A 17,137-nucleotide genomic window follows, 5' to 3' on the forward strand; every position below is an offset into this window, starting at 1 on the left:
GCTGGCTTTGGGGTGTGCAACCTGTGATCTATGTCTGTAATTTAGGCAGTTTTAAATATACCTTGTAATGCCGTGTTTTTATGTGAATTCCAAATTGATCTATGCCTGCAAAAATGGGTTTTTGTGTTATTTTGTAGATCCATATCTGCTATGCTATGTTTCCATACGTGTATACCTGCAAATACAGGGTTAATATGTCTTATTCAGTTGATTAATACCTGCAATGCAGTTTTCATGTATTTATTTGATCTATACCTGCGATGCTACGTTTCATATATTATTATTGTATACCTGCAAATACAGGATTTGTATGTCTGATTCTGTTTGTTTGATATATACCTTCAGTGCTGAGATCAATTTCAATTGATCTGGGTTTGTGTGTTGATCTATACCTGCTATCGGCAGCAGGGTCTAATATTTATATATATATATATATATATATATATATATATATATATATATATATATATATATATATATATACATATATATATATCGGCAGCAGGGACTAATATTTTTATATATATATATATATATATGGGCAGCAGGGGCTAATAAATGGGTTTTAGATATTTGGACAGGGGCGCAATTTCAGTGCTTGCCATAGGCGTTATTTTCAGTAGATACGCCTCTGCATACCGGTGTCTCGGATTGTAAACATGCAAGCCCGTACCTATGTTGCCTTGTCTATGACAAGACTGGGGTTTCCACAGCAATGCTTTACTCTATTATGAGGAAGGAAAAATACCACCCGATGTTGAGAGGGGACCCCAACACTGGCTTCTGCAACTACCTTACTTAGAATTAGAAAATATTATTGAGGCTACATATGCTACCTGTAATGCCATATCCATGACTCTTTATACCGGCATGAAAATATAGATAGCACATTTTGTAGCCTTTTCCGCCTTGGGACATAGGGAGTCCGCAAATTTTTCTAAAGGTGGCCATTGACATTATTATAAACTTAATTACTGTTCCTCATGAGAATGGGCTGGCTAGAGGCAAGTCTGAAGAAAGAACCCCACACAAAAAAAGGTTTTCAGATAATGGACAAGTTTTATTGGGATCTTAGATGACAATGTCAAGGCCCAAGTTATAGATACTTTTCAACATACAAAATTGAAAATTTTGGTAAAAGTGTACATGCGCTACAACACTCTGTGGGAATCCCACTCTCCCACACTTCAACAAGATAAAAGACATTAAAAAAAATGTATAAAAAAAACTCACATTCAGACAAAGACTGACTCAAATCATCAACGCCTGGTGTGATTAGGGATCACACACCCAACTGTCTTTGAATGGAGATATCTACAAATGGATAAAATCACATAGAGCAGTATTGCAACACAAAATGGACCAGAAAAAGGTGGCTACAGTTAGCGTCTCACCTTCCTAGAGCCTGTAACCTGGCTCCAGGGATAAAGAACACGGTACTGACTTCGGGCAGTTCTCCCCCTTTAAGGTGATGGATAGCAGAGTGGATCCAGCAGAGTATATGGAGTATATGTATATAAATATGATATAAAAGGTACTTGATTACATAAATTGCAACACTATAATAAAATATACTCTATTTAAGTGTCTCTGTGAATCCTCCGATACGCGTTTTGCCCGTGGTCTTCCTCAAGCCCTTTTTGTGTTGATATTAATGCCAGTGGAAGTTTGGAACTCTTCAGCTATGGAATTGGCAGAGCATTGGTGACTTTTACACACGTGTCTCAGTACTCAGTGATCCTGCTGTGTGACTTTACATAGTCTTTGCTGTTCCTAAACACTTTCCAATAATACTACTTATAGTTGACTGTGGAATGGAACAAGGGTGAAATTTCACAAACGGACTAATTGCAAAGACGGCATCCTATCAAAGTACTACACTTGAATTCACTGAGATTTTAAATAATACCTTTTTTTAGAATCATTTGGATGTTGCCTGAATTTTAGGAATTGATAACTTGTTTGCAATGCTGCAGAATCCTGTCACAAAAAAATATAGTGAAAATCTGCACCCTTGTGGAATTATTAAAGTATTACAGCCCTAAAGATAAGATATCACAGCCATTGAAAATATGTTAGAATTCTTTTTAATGTTGGCCAGGTGTAGCAGTAGAAGTGGCCAACCTGGCTTATTGAGGCACACATGGGCTAAAGTTCTGCACGCAGCATGAAACCTGAAGAAAATCCATACAGACCCCTGTATCTTGAGGCTGCTTTACTCTAGTAGAATCCGACATGGGGCGCTTGTCCATCTAGGTGTATTTATCATGCTTATAACTCCCCAGGGCTCACTGTTAATAGCCCCCTCTTCTGCAACCCTGTGGGCAGTGGAAGAAGGGTAATTAAATAACTTAGGGGGCTTAGGGGTCTGGGATATGATTTTTTTTAAACAATGTATTTAACACCCTCATCAAACAAAGTCAAGGATGGATGGGAGTGAAGGGGATTGGGTTCATGCTTGGGGTTTATATATAAAGTATATTTAACGCCTCCATTTGCATGGGTGCAGGTAATAATTACTCCGCATCGCACATGGGGTGAGGGACGGGTTGGGCAATTGTTGAGGCCCACTTGGTTACTAGGTGGTCCTGGATACCTGTTTATTGCAAGTTACAGGTGTGGACATGCAGGTACACATTGGACTTTATAAAAAGTTTAGTGAATCTGAAAGTTGTTTTACAAATGTTAGCATGTGAGGGTATGCGACGGTAGTAAGTCTGGTCAGCCAGCTAAGCCTTTAACTCAACTGAACACTCAACTTCTGAATACAGTGAATACACTCATTTATTTTTCCTAAGCCTTTTTCAACTATACATGTAATATACTGGAAATTATAGATTAACCTGTGGTCAGTGGCGACTCTAGAAACAATATATAGGGGGGGCACACAAGATACCACAGTCAAACTGGGGGGGGGGGCATTCATAATTTCCAAAAGTAATGTGCTATGGAATTATTCTTTTGTTATTGGGCTAAAATAATACTTGATCATTCAACATGGGAAGCCTGAAGCCACAATTGAGTGCGACTAATCCTTGAAATAAATATTATAACACAATAAATAACTTTTCCACTAAATGATTTCAGGGCCTTGAACGTTTTGTCCCACTACAACTTCAGGATGGCATTTTATCTCTGGATAAATATAAATTAAATAATTCCTACTGTAAGTTAAGTGCCAGGAAACAGATGACCAAACACACACACCAACACAGGCTCTGTCACACCAACACCCAGGCACACACACCAGGACAGGCTCTGCCACACCGACAACCAAACACACACACACACACACACACACACACCAGGACAGGCTCTGCCACACAGACACCCACACACATCAGGACAGGCTCTACCACACCCACATCCAAACACACACACCAGGACAGGCTCTGACACACTGACGCCCAAACACACACCCTAGGACAGGCTCTGCCACACTGATAACGGAATACACACACCAGGACAGGCTCTGCCACACCAACACCCAAACACACACCAGGACAGGCTCTGCCACACCAACACCTATACACACACACCCGAGGACAGGCTCCGCTACACTGATAACCAAAAACACACAAACAGCAGGACACAATCTACGTCACAGACGTCTACATCAGGATGGATTTTTCGTTTATACCCCCCTTAGTGTTTTTGCCCCTTGTGTATTGATGCCCCTGCTGCCCATATATATTAATATTAGCCCCAGTTGCCGATAGCAGGTATAGATCAACACATTAACACACAAACCAAGCTTTGCATGTATAGATCAACTGAAATTCACTTGTGATCTCAGCACTGAAGGTATATATCAAATAAACAGAATCTGCCCTACAAATCCTGTATTTGCAAGTATACAATAGTATATGAAACATAGCATTGCAGGTTTAGATCAAATAAATACATGGAAACAGCATTGCAGGTATTAATCAACTGAATAAGACATACAAACACTGTATTTGCAGGTATACATAAATAATGTATGGAAATATATAGATATGGATCTACAGAATAACGCAAAAACCCAGCTTTGCAGGTATAAATCAATTGGAAATCACATAAAAACACATCATTAAAAGGTATATTTAAAACCCCCTAAATTACAGGCATAGATCACAGGTTGCACACCCCAAAGCCAGCCCTGGCATCCACACTGCCCACACAGCAATCACACTCCTATCATACCCAGGCAACCAGTAAATGCTGGTACCTAGGCATGATGGGACTGTGCTTGCTGTTAGCAATCACACTCCTATCATGCCAGGTCAGCCAGTACATGCTGGTACAGGGTGGCTGTAAGTGATGTGTAGACCCCATACTGCTGGCAGCATCAATACACAAGGGGGCAGCTAGCTAGGTTTCAGCATGTACTGGCTGACTTGGCAAAATAGGAGTGTGATTGCTAACAGCAATCACAGTCCCATCATGCCTAGGTTCCAGCACTTACACATCCAACCAGTAAATGCTGGAACCTAGGCATGATGGGACTGTGATTGCTGTTAGCAATCACACTCCTATCATGTCAAGTCAGCCAGTACATGCTGGTACAGGGTGAGTGTAAGTGATGTGCAGACCCCATACTGCTGGCAGCATCAATACACAAGGGGGGCAGCTAGCTAGGTTTCAGCATGTACTGGCTGACTTGGCATGATATGAGTGTGATTGCTAACAGCAATCACAGTCCCATCATGCCTAGGTTCCAGCACTTACACACCCATGCTATCACACACACACTCATTTATTCATATACTCATTCATTCACAGATTCATTCCCTCAATCCCTCAGATTCATTCCCTTATTCAAACAACCTCCCTCACCCCCTTACCTACACTGCAGCTCTCTCGATGCTGCTCACAGACTTCAGCAGGGCGCGCGGCCTCCCTCTGCGTTCTCTTCTCTGCACAGAGGAAGCAGGACTGAAGCAGAGTCATGTGATGTCACGTGAACTCTGCTAGGTTCCGCTTCCTCTATGCAGTACAGAAGACCCTCCCACAGGTAAGTAGCAGGACTCGAGGTGCGGCCCGCGTAAGATCGGTAGCCCTGGCTGCCGATCTTACGCGGGCCGCACCCTCTCTCTCCTCCGTATTAAAAAAATAATAATAATAATAAAAAAAAACGGGATTTAAAGTCGCATTGCGACTTTATTCCAAATTCGGCAGGGGGGCAATTGCCCCCCCTTGCCCCCCTGTAGCGACGCCACGTCCTGTGGTATTTTGTATATGTTTTACTAATCTTATCCTTAGAGCCATGTGAATTTACATTAAAAATCTAATTCAAACCAATAAAACTTTCCATCTGCGTACTGTGTATTGGTTGTTATGGTGACTGGCCAATATTACCACTTTGCACAATAATAGTTCTTCATGTAACTCAACCATTGGGCTTAATTCTAACTACTGATTCTTAACTGCTGATAAATATTCTTGGTCTGAATTTAAACTGTGCAAAGCAGACTGTAGATAAGGACACAGGGTAACTTTTTCATTTTTTACCCACTATTACATGGGCTTCCTCATTTGCATGTTTTCCCTTTTTACATGCTTTATGCGTAAGAATGAACCTATTCTGGTTGTGCCATAGGCTTACAGTACTTGGTTCTCTGGGCTCTGCAAAAGCATCTACCTATGGAGAAAGACATGGATTGCCATTCAAAAACCTACCAACAACAGGACAGATCCATCTGTCCCAATTGTCAGGAGCAGCAATGTGTTGGGCAAAGTACTGCAGTGTAGTAGCACAAATCGTCACCACCAGTAGTGGTGTGTGGATATATGAGGAGAGGGAGGATGACTAAGTGGCCCTGTCACTGTACAGCCTTTTTATACTTTCACAGCCTATCCAGCTATTGGCCACACACTGCAGGACACAATTTGCGGCTGAAGCGGTATCGGTAAGTGTGCAGCCCTATCGGGCTCATGGCCGGTCTGGGCTTATATATGAAACAGTGTGGGTCCAACGTGGAAGCCTGCGCAGACACTAAAGGAGCAATGTGAAGCAGGTTACCTCCCTTAAGCAGACTGTATACAAAGGTAACAAACTGATTAACCCTGACAAAGGCATCCTTAAAGATGCAGGGTGTAGTATCACTACCAAGACTTACAGCAAGATCTAGTGGTACAATAAAACCAAAATTACTATTATTTATTGTTTTATATAGCACCATCAGATTCCATGATGCTGTGGAATGGGTAGACAGGACATATAACATAACAAGATGAGATACAGAAACAACAGGTTAGGAAGGCCTTGTTCAAATGAGTTTACAATCTAGAGGGAATTAGGGTGTGTTATGCAAGAGGTAAAAGTGCTGCTGTTAGGGACCAGCCACACTAGTATAAGTATTTCAGGAAAGTGACTAGTAAAGGTGAGCTAAAGGGTGTTAAAGCATAGGCCTCCTTTAAAAAGTGGGTCTAAAGGGATTTTTTTAAGGACTGAAGGCAGGAGGGAAGACGGATAGGCCGGGGTCGGCATTCCAGGGGATAAGGGCAGCCATTGAGAAGTCTTGTAAGCATGCATGTCAACTAGAGGAGAGGAGCGGCGGAGATGATTAGATGAGAAGAGAGACTGGATAGGAGTCTATTGAGAATCCGTGAGGAGATGTAAGCAGGGGAATCGCTATGAGGAGTTCTAAAAGTAAGAGTCAAGATTTTGAAATTAATTCTGAAGCGCACAGAGCCATCGAAGAGATTGACAGAAGGGAAATCTTATTATTTTAATATTTAAGTACTGATTCTACGCTTTCTTCATGTTACTAGTCAACTTCCCTATATTTTGTACATTACTTAGAGCAACATTCCCTCTATCTTTTAACACATACTGTAGTTTAGGCAGCATGGTAGCATTTCTTCTGCATGTTGTATGTTTTTTACTTAAAGACCATGTACATGGAAATAATATATTGTTGAGCACCCTAAAGGACATTAAAGTAGTTTTCTTGAATTAATTCACTTAAGAAACTAAAGAACGGACATGTAGTAGCATTTCAGAAGTTTTCTGAAGTACATTATAAATAGAGCATGGACAACTTGAAGACTGACCAAGGCGTCACTGGAGCTGAAATTAGTGTCTGGAGATCCGTTGGGTAACACACTTCAACATACTTTTTGCAGCATCCTTTTTTTCATCTAGTTCAAGTTATAAAAAAGTCTCGACATGTCAAATACTAAGAGCGAGTATACTATCAACAAAATGCCTTTATGTTGCTGTTGACACTGGAAGAATGAAAGAAGTAAATAATCGTTCTAAAAAAAAGCCCAACTAATTGGACAATGAAATAATGATCAGTTTTATCCCGCACTATACATTCATAGTACACTTCTAAACTTGAATTAGGTATGGGCAATTTGATCACACAAAACAATTTTCAGGACACCCTTTAAAGCCCCCAGGGTAACTGTAAAGCCCTTACCTAACTTCTCCGTCTTGGAACCCTGAATCCAAAACTCAACTCTAGATCGAGAGCCATTAACAACCTGAAACAATACACCTCCAGACTGAAGTCTATTAGGGCTAACCAGACATACTTGTCTCCTGTAAAAAAAAAATGTCCTTATTCCCTCTATATCACTGAATAGGCCGTCCACATGCTAGACGCAACTAAATGCCTGATCAGTTCATCTGTCCAAAGAATACCAACTCCCACAGAGCCAACCTCCTAAAGCATTCCCACTGAAAACGAGACAATAAATCAGCCACCTCATTTGCAAGGAGTTCCACTGGCATGCTGACACAGTGAAAAAGAGCCTGACAATTGGCCAAACATTCACCCCACAAAGCACCACTACGATAGGAAATAGATAAAGCCAAGGCAAGTTTTTCGTCAGCCTCCTTTGCACCAACGACTCTGGTCAAGCGTCTGCACACCACTGACCTCCAAAATAAGATCCAAACCCCAGAATCGGTAAATAGCTCCAGGTCTTCATGGAATTCAACTTACCCCAGCCACAGTGAACGCCTATTCTAAAATCCCAAAAAGGACTCCCACATACCTCAGTCCTCCTTGCGACACTGTGTGACCCTCATGATGAGGAGCCTTAACCTTACATGTAGCCAATGTCAAATAATAAGTGTTACCTTAATAGCCCCATGAACCCTGACTATATGACAAAATAATTCCTGTAATTCCTGTAATGTAAAAGAGAAGGAATTCCAGACTCCCTCCAAACTATCCACTCAAATAAACTAAATGTTTCCAAAAAAGAAATTAAACAACCCATGGGAAGGTATCTGTCAACACAGTAACCCCTATCCCAAAAACAACCTAGCATATGGAAACAAGATGGATGAATGGGTAACAGCGTCATCAAATAATGTGTAAGAGACTCTACAATGTTCGTAACCTATTCCATCATTAAGCGAATCCCCCATGGAAATAACAAATGATGAATGATCCAAAATTCACCAGGCTCATTCTTTGGAACCATATCCAGTGGGGAAACCCATAAATTATGCAGGAGCGATCTCAGGCCCCGCGACCAACGCTGCCTGCTGGAAATCATCTCTGTAGGGCCTAGCCATTCAGGAGACCTGGAAACTTCACCACTGGAGGATCTTCTTGCTTGATCTGTCAACACCTCTTCATCTTTTTCAACATAACTATCTGATCATCATCAAAAATGTTATCATGTTCCAAAAATATTTCCACTTCACTCATTTGTATGTTATCTATTTCTTTTTCAAACCATTTGCTTTCACAACTCTTATTTTAAATGCAAATCCGTTTTCCCTCTCAACAGAAAAATAGCTTTCTTTCATGTGATATAGTTCATTTTCACTTTTTCAAAGGACTTCTATTTACTAAATGTGAAGATACAGTAAAGAAATCATGAATCCAATGCTACTTAATGGCACAAACCTTAATTTTTATTTCTCAGAATTGTCATAGGAATTACATGAAACAACTGATATAGTTTTTCTTCTACTACATTTCAAACAAATGTCTGTGTTATTAAGTCTAAACAAGCACATTCATGATTCCTGTACAAGTGTTCACAAAATTGACAGAGGTTTCAAAGACATAGCATCAGAACAGTCCTAAATCAGCAATCAATACTTGGTAATCAAGGAAGAAATGCCACATCAGCACTAAAACACTGGATCATATTACTCTCAGCAAACACAAATATTTAGAAGTTTTATATATGTGTCAGAGCTAATCGAGTAAACGTTAAAAGAGTTCAAGTCTCCATAAAATGTGCATTTAATGAAATGATAAAAGTATCTCAGACTAATATTATCTATCAATTCAGAACATATTTTAAATTGTGTTAATAACTTTTATTTTGAAAAACAATCGTTCCTTATGTCAAACTGGTTTCCATCAACTGCCCCATAATAATTGTACGAAGACTGATTTATTTTAGACACACAGGGCTGGAAATATATCCAGTAAAACACACATTAACATAATCAAGATATTTGGATACAAACCGCCCGCTTAATCTGCCTCCCAGAGACAATAGGGGCAGTAAAGGGATTAACAGTACAATAGGGGGCACTGATTTATACAACATTAAACTGAAACAATGGCGGTCACTACCTGGTTGCATACCCTGGCTGTCTGCCAGAGATAATCCCCTCAGCAAGTGATGGGATGTAGCCACAGAAGTCTTTACAAAGTCAGGGCCTATAGTCACTAGGGAGGAGGCTGGCAGTCAGGCCTCTCCAGTGGCCCCAGTGATGGAGGGTTCCATCACAGATATGGATTCCCCAAATAAAAACAGCAGAGGATAAGTACAGAAAACTTTTGCCACAAAAGGGGTGTGGCCTGTGCCTTAGCAAGATGGCCGCACATTAAGTTTGCTGTTGCAATCCCTGCCAACATAAACTTCTAAAGCAAATAAAAAACACACTTACTATCCAAAACAACTTTATTGAGATGCCTAAACACCAGTCTAAAGAAATAGGACTTCAAGTGAAGCCCACCTGCGGACCTGCAGGCCCAAATTAATAGATGGGCGTTTATGTCCACTGCTCTAAAAAAAATGTATTGCGGATGTCTTATAATGTCAGTAAAAACTAGACTTATTCACCGGCAAAGCCTTCGTGTTTGTCTTCGGGAAAACAATCCTCGTATTCTCCGAATTGTCGCCTGTTCCAGTTCATTTTGGCGAATATTCGTATAGGTTCTTCATGATCAAGTTTCGTTTTCTCTGAACTAATGCTACGTTGAAGTTGGTATAGGGGCCAATCTGGCCTCACAGTTCCCCTGTATTATCCAGCTAACTAAGCTGCTTCCCGTCACCATACAGCGTCCTCTGGATCACCATTTAAAACTTTCCATACCACAAACATAAACATAGGGTCTCTATTATGATCCATTGTTGGCTGGATTTCCAGCTTATACATGTCACTAAAGACACTGAAGCCAGATTTTAGACTTCATGGTAAGGTTGCAGCACTGGAACTCTATGTCCTTTATATCTACTCCCCAACACCGCACAAACCTGTATTTTATCCCTGTCACCTTCAGTGGACCCATATTTGAACAGGTAACATTATGTACACTGAAGATTAACTAAGTCAGGGCTTGACAAATTTGTTGTGAATCTAGGCGCCAGGTAAAAAAGTTAGGAGCCAGGATTTTTTTAAAACTAACAGTTGGTCAGGAGTGATCTGATCATCATCAGCCCACTTACTAAACTCACAGCATTTGACCTGGAAGCACCCTGGGCTTTCAGGTCAGTGCTGTTTTTTTTTTGTTTGTTTGTGTTTTTTTAACTCTTTCGATGCTGATGTTCCATTGGAGCACAGCATTGACTGATATTTAGTCCCCACAAGCTTGTGGGGACAAATGTTAACCCCTGCAATGCCACGAATGTGTCATACACAATTGTGGCATTGAAGGGGTTAATGCTGCACTGTCGCTCTCATGGAGCGATCAGGCAGCAGGGGAGACCAAAGAACCCTCTCCCCTGTCCCTGAAGCTGCCTCTGGCAGCTGGGACTCAATTGCTGGTCTATAGACCAGCCATTGCAGGGGAAGTCTCTGATGACTGCTGTAGGCTTCCATGCCTACAGAAGCCATCAAAGGGCTTGTGGGGGCTCGTTTTTGCTGTTGCTGGTGTGCCTGGGCTTCCAGGCAGACCACCAGCAGCAGAGCCCAGTACAAAACAGGAATTCACCCCTAAATGCCGCGATCGCGGTATTGAAGGGGTTAATGCTGCACTGTCGCTCTCATGGAGCGATCAGGCAGCTGGGGGGTGTTGGGTCAGGTCTGTGGAGACCCAATCAACACGCAACCTCCTTCCCTGAAGCTGCCTGTGGCAGCTGAAAACACGATTGCTGGTTTTGCAGCAACCGCGTTTTCAGCCTACAGGCTCACTCCGTGGGAGTGATCTCAGGCTCGGGCTCTGAGTGGCTGTGCTGTCTGCCCAGACTCCTGGGCAGACAGCAGCAGCAGCGCCCCCGTGTGGTGACTCAGCCTCTTACATCCACATTTTTTTTCTGGATGTAAGAGGCTGACAAAATCTAGGCACCAGGACAAAATTCTCTGTCGCCATGACCACCTGGCGCCTGGGATTTGTCGAGCCCTGAACTAAGTATTACAATTTACAAGTTTAAACTTCTTGGCATAGCCTTTGGAGCATGTTAAAATAAATAATTATGATTTTTATTGTTGTTGAAATTTTATATAAACAAATTAGCAGATTCAATAGAATAAATGTTTAACTGAGGTAACAAAATACTGCAAAGAAAAAAAAAATAGAGAGGGCTCGTCCGGGATTTGAACCCGGGACCTCTCGCACCCTAAGCGAGAATCATACCCCTAGACCAACAAGCCAGCTGATCATGTGTCAGCTGCATGTTTCATTCTATACATATACTCGTACCTGAGAACCTTAGAGGATAGCTTTACCAGAGCTCACCAGCTTCTGAGGTTGGGTTAAAAGCTATTATCACAACTATTAAATCTCTTCAATTGCAATTTAGAGCTCTCTATATATAGTTTTCTATCACATATTTTAGGATTAATTCCCTTCAGTTGCAAGCTTGAGTCGTAAATTCTAGAAATGCTTTTGTAAAGCCTATGTTTATTTATCTTTTCCTTTTGTGTATCGAGTTTGGTAATTGTGTTTTAATTCACGGCCCCACTGATTATGCCTAAGTATATGTTTACATGGATTAAAGTAAGTATTAGTTCTATGTACATTTTAAACACTGACATGCAGATACTTAAAATTAAGGGCTCGTCCGGGATTTGAACCCGGGACCTCTCGCACCCAAAGCGAGAATCATACCCCTAGACCAACGAGCCAGCTGAGCATGTGTTTTCTACACATTTCATTCTATACATATACTCGTACCTGAGAACTTTAGAGGATAGCTTTACCAGAGGTCACCAGCTTCTGAGGGAGGGTTAAAAGCTATTATCACAAACAACTATTACATATCTTCAGTTGCAATTTAGAGCTCTCTATATATATAGTTTTCTATCACACATTTTAAGATTAAATCCATTCAACTGCAAAGCTCGAGTCTTAAATTCTAGAAAAGCTTTTGTAAAGCCTATGTTCATTTATCTTTTACTTTTGTGTATCGAGTTTAGCAATTCTGTTTTAATTCACAGGCCCACTGATTATGCTTAAGTATATGTTTACATGGATTAAAGTAAGCATTTGTTCTATGTACATTTTAAACACTGACACACAGATACTTAAAATTAAGGGCTCGTCCGGGATTTGAACCCGGGACCTCTCGCACCCAAAGCGAGAATCATACCCCTAGACCAACGAGCCACATGGCAGCTCAAGATCATGTACTTGCTTGGAACTGTAGCTGCTGTGGCCTCTCCCCAAGTGGCCTCCTCATAAGTGTATAGTTCAGAGTTACACTGGAGTGAAACAATAAACGACACACCAGGTACCATTGCATAAAGCATGTTACTATGTCCTTTTCCCACAAATCTTACAATTACTACAGCCTCTGCACCCATTGACAACCCCTCTACAGTCCACATATCTCCATCAACATGGTTGACATCCTCAGACACTACCTCTCCTGCTTTGGGGCCAATACAAACCATTGTGTGGAAATCTCTTCATAAACAGGACTGTGCATAGGACACGAGGTCATGCGTTTAGACTGGGAGGAAAGGTTTTTTTTACAGTAGGACAATAAGGATGTGGAATTCTCTGTCTGCAGAGGTAGTTTTATCGGAGTCTGTACAGACGTTTAAACAGCAACTGGATGAATACTTGTAAAAACATAATATTCAGGGATATAATCTTTAATTATGGGGAAACAGCTTATTGATCCAAGGAGAAATTTGCCATTTTAGGGTCAAGAAGGATTTTTTTCCCTGGTTAGTGCAAAATTGGAAAGAGCCAAACTGGGGTATTTTGCCTTCTTTTGGATTAACAGCAACAAATTAACAGATATAGGAAAGGCTGAACTTGATGGATGCATGTCTTTTTTCAGCCTATATAACTATGTAACTATGTAAGAGCAGGACCCTCTTCTCCTTTGCACCAGTTTGTTATTGCATATGTTATTGTATGTGTATCTAAATTGTTCTTCTGACTGTAACAGCGCTGCGGAATCTGCCAGCGCTTTATAAATAAATGTTATGTAATACCCCTAGACCAACGCGTCACATGACATTTCATGCTCCTATATTTAAAGAGAAACATAACTCATTGAAACTACTGTATTGGCTCGATTATAAGACGAGCAAATACGGTATGCTCTATGCAGCCTAAGGAAAGTCACTTTCTATGTTCAGTTATCTTTTCCTTTTGTGTATCGAGTTTAGTAATTCTGTTTCAATTCACAGCCCCACTGATTATGTCTAAGTATATGTTTACATGGATTAAAGTAAGCATTTGTGCTATGAACATTTTAAACACTGACACACACATATTTAAAATTAAGGGCTCGTCCGGGATTTGAACCCGGGACCTCTCGCACCCAAAGCGAGAATCATACCCCTAGACCAACGAGCCACACAACAGTTCATGTCATTTGTACAATATGTTTGTTATACCTCCTTTTCCATACTAAAAAATTTATACTAAAACAGAAAAAAAAGAAATCTTTCTTGTGTAAGTGCCACAGCTGAACACAGCTGAACAATGACCCATTTTATGTTTGGTGACATCTCCTGATTACATTCATACCCTACATACATATTTTTTTGTTCAAAAGGGTCACATCCATGCTTTACATATTGTCTTAAAAAAATCTATTTTTTTGCACTGTGCCCAGTGCAGTATGACTCGAGATCGCTTATGTATTGTTGATGCCAGTGATGTGATGGTGACGTTACTGGGCTCCTAATCTATTTTATTCATATTTTATTTTTCATTTTCCCCAATTTTTTGGGAGGAGAAACTATTTTTCTTCCTCTCCTCCTCCTGATATGTCTGTGCTGATTCCACAGTGATCAGAAAGCAGGGCTCCATAGCCCTGCATTGCCAATTTCAATGTATGTAATCAGAAATCAGAGGGAGCAATAAGAGAGCGCAGCTGAGGCTCTCCTGTCCTGGATGTTAGCAGTGACACCTACCGAAAGTGAATGCTCAGTAACGGAATCAAGCAGTTCTTGAATGACATTGTACCACTGCCATTACACACAATCAGTCAGAGGAAAGTCAACGATGCTGGCATCTGCCAACAAGGAAAAAGTCGAGCATGTCAATACCCTGCAACAAAGTCAGGATATACCAGTACGTAGTAAAAGGCATCTTGCCACAGGTTTTAAGGATGTACCGTAACGTCTTGAGGGGACTGAAAGGGTTAAACGTGATCATCCTCTTTACTAAAAATGGTATCGTGTTTCCAAAACATTTCTACTTCTCTCTTTTAATGTTATCTATTCCTCATTCATGCTTTTACAGCTCTTCTATTTTAAATGCAAATCAGTTTTTCCTCTAAATTCAAGGTTTCTTTCTACATAAAAATGTAGCTTTGCTTACAGTGTTTTATTACTAATTTTCACTTTTTCAAACTAAATGAAAGTGTTCAAGAAACCAATCCTAGAATTACAATGCTTCTTTCTTAGAACACTCATAAAAGTCATTTGGAAGCACGGTTTTTTTCACTTCTGCATCTGACAAGTTTCTATGTTACAGAGTCTACTACAATTATATCCAGAAACCTAAATGCCTCACAGAGGTTTTAAACCCACAAGCTCTTAAACACAGCGCAAGAACACTCCCTCCAGTCTAAATCACAAACATGCAGTTTGCACAGATGAGTCAAGAAATGCCACATCAGCACTGAAACACTGGATCAAATTACACAGCACACAGCACTGATAAAAAAGGTTTATAACTGTATAACAGCTATTCAAGTGAACGTAAAAGAAGACATAGCTCTGTAAATTGTACACTTAACTAAATACTAAAATTATATCAGAATAAATATAATCTATAATTCCAGTACATGTTTTTAAATTATGGATATTTTTTCTGCCATAGTATTTCATTGCATTTATTTTTAAAAACAGTTCTTCCATATGTCAAACAGTTCTTCCATATATCAAAGCTGCCCCTTTATACTTGTGTGATATGACTTTTTGTTACAGAATCACACACATATGTTGATTCCCCAAAAGATATATTTATAAACATAAATATATGTACCGTATTTGCCCGATTATAAGACAAGGTTTTTTTCAGAGCAAATGCTCTGAAAAATACCCCTCGTCTTATAATCGGGGTCGTCTTATAATCAGACCTCAAAGTCTGACTATGAGACGACTAAGATCCAGATCCCCCGCAGCTTCAGGAGTGTTAAATGGGGGGCATAAGGCATTTAGTCTAAGGCAGAGGGGGCATAAGGCATTTCTCTGTGAAATGCCTTTTAACCCCCTTAATGCCACTCTGCCTCCAGAAATGCCTTTTTAACCCTCTATACGCCACTCTGCCTCCTGAAATGCCTTAAACCTCCCTATAGGCCACTCTTCCCCATAATATGCCTTTTAACCCTCTAAGTGCCAGAGTGGCATAGGGTTAAAAGGCATATCATGGGGCACAGTGGCATTTAGAGGGTTAAAAGGCATATCATGGGGCACAGTGGCATATGGGTGGTATAAGTCATTTCTGGGGAAGATGTGCATAACTGGGGGGGCAGGTTGGAAAATAGAAGGAAATAAAACCAAAATATTTTTCTCAATCATAGCTTTTATTAAAAAAAATAGTTTAGATGAATTAACATTTACTGGTAAAACATTTTTCCTATAGGGTTGTCTTATATTCAGGCTTTTTCTTTTTTTCCTAAATTAATATTAAGATTTGGGGGGTCGTCTTATAATCGAGCAAATACAGTATATTGCTTACATTGTTTGGCAGGGAATCAGTTTGGAGGCATTTTACAACAAAATGAACCTCTAAATAGAGTCTGATGTAACCTGTCTTGTATCCCTGGCAGCAGGGTGTCCTGTCTTGTATCCCTGTAGAGGGGTGTCCTGTCTTGTTCCCTGTTGTGCCCTGTTTTATATATATCTTGTCTGGTTATGTTTCGTGCCTGGTCTTCCTGTCCCTTGCTTGTTATGTTTCTGCTATATCCTTTGCTTAGCTTCCATACTCCCAGCCTGCAGCATCCTGCACGTGATTCCAGTGATATGTTTCATGCTTGCTCCAGGGTTCCTGCAGGATATCACTTTGTTTCCTTTTGGACTATATCTGCTGCTATGTCAGGGTGCTGGTATGTGGCTGCACAACCCTAGGTGCTCAACATCTGGGTGAGGGTGGTCGCCCTGCAACCAGGCCCTGTCCAACTCCACTACTGCACTGTGACTCCTGCACACAATCTTTGGGCGCGCTGGGTCCTTTCAGTCATCAGCATGGACCCAGTTCGTGACAGTAACAACCTCAGCATAAGTCTGCGACCGTCCCCAAGAGCTCTGCAGTTCAGGTAAGGGGGTGGGGGAGGGTGTATGAACGAGTACGCATGATTGAGGGAATGAATATCTATGAATGAGGGAATGAGTATCTGTGAATAAATGAGTATCTGTGAATGAGTGAATGAGGATCTGTAAATGAGTATATAGATGAGTGAATGAATGTTTGTGAATGAGTAAATGAATGCATATGTGTGTGTTAGCATAGATGTATAAGTGGAGGGGGAGCATGGCACAGAGAGGCTATTTGAGGCTAGGGTGCCATATAGAGGCTGTTTGAGGCTAGTATGCCGC

At 40.8% G+C, this 17,137-nt stretch overlaps 4 non-coding genes across 4 annotated transcripts; all 4 read right to left on the minus strand.

Annotated features, from left to right (window-relative positions):
• Positions 1-11,710: 11,710 nt before the first annotated feature.
• TRNAP-AGG (transfer RNA proline (anticodon AGG)) lies at positions 11,711-11,782 on the minus strand. The gene has a single exon. It is a non-coding gene; the product is annotated as a tRNA-Pro (tRNA).
• Positions 11,783-12,184: 402 nt separating this feature from the next.
• On the minus strand, positions 12,185-12,256 carry TRNAP-UGG (transfer RNA proline (anticodon UGG)). Its single transcript has one exon. It is a non-coding gene; the product is annotated as a tRNA-Pro (tRNA).
• A 409-nt stretch (positions 12,257-12,665) lies between these two features.
• Positions 12,666-12,737, minus strand: TRNAP-UGG (transfer RNA proline (anticodon UGG)). Its single transcript has one exon. It is a non-coding gene; the product is annotated as a tRNA-Pro (tRNA).
• Positions 12,738-13,871: 1,134 nt separating this feature from the next.
• Positions 13,872-13,943, minus strand: TRNAP-UGG (transfer RNA proline (anticodon UGG)). Its single transcript has one exon. It is a non-coding gene; the product is annotated as a tRNA-Pro (tRNA).
• Between the last annotated feature and the right edge of the window lie 3,194 nt (positions 13,944-17,137).

Source organism: Spea bombifrons, chromosome 2 (genome assembly GCF_027358695.1).
Source record: "Spea bombifrons isolate aSpeBom1 chromosome 2, aSpeBom1.2.pri, whole genome shotgun sequence".
Lineage (NCBI taxonomy): Eukaryota > Metazoa > Chordata > Amphibia > Anura > Pelobatidae > Spea > Spea bombifrons.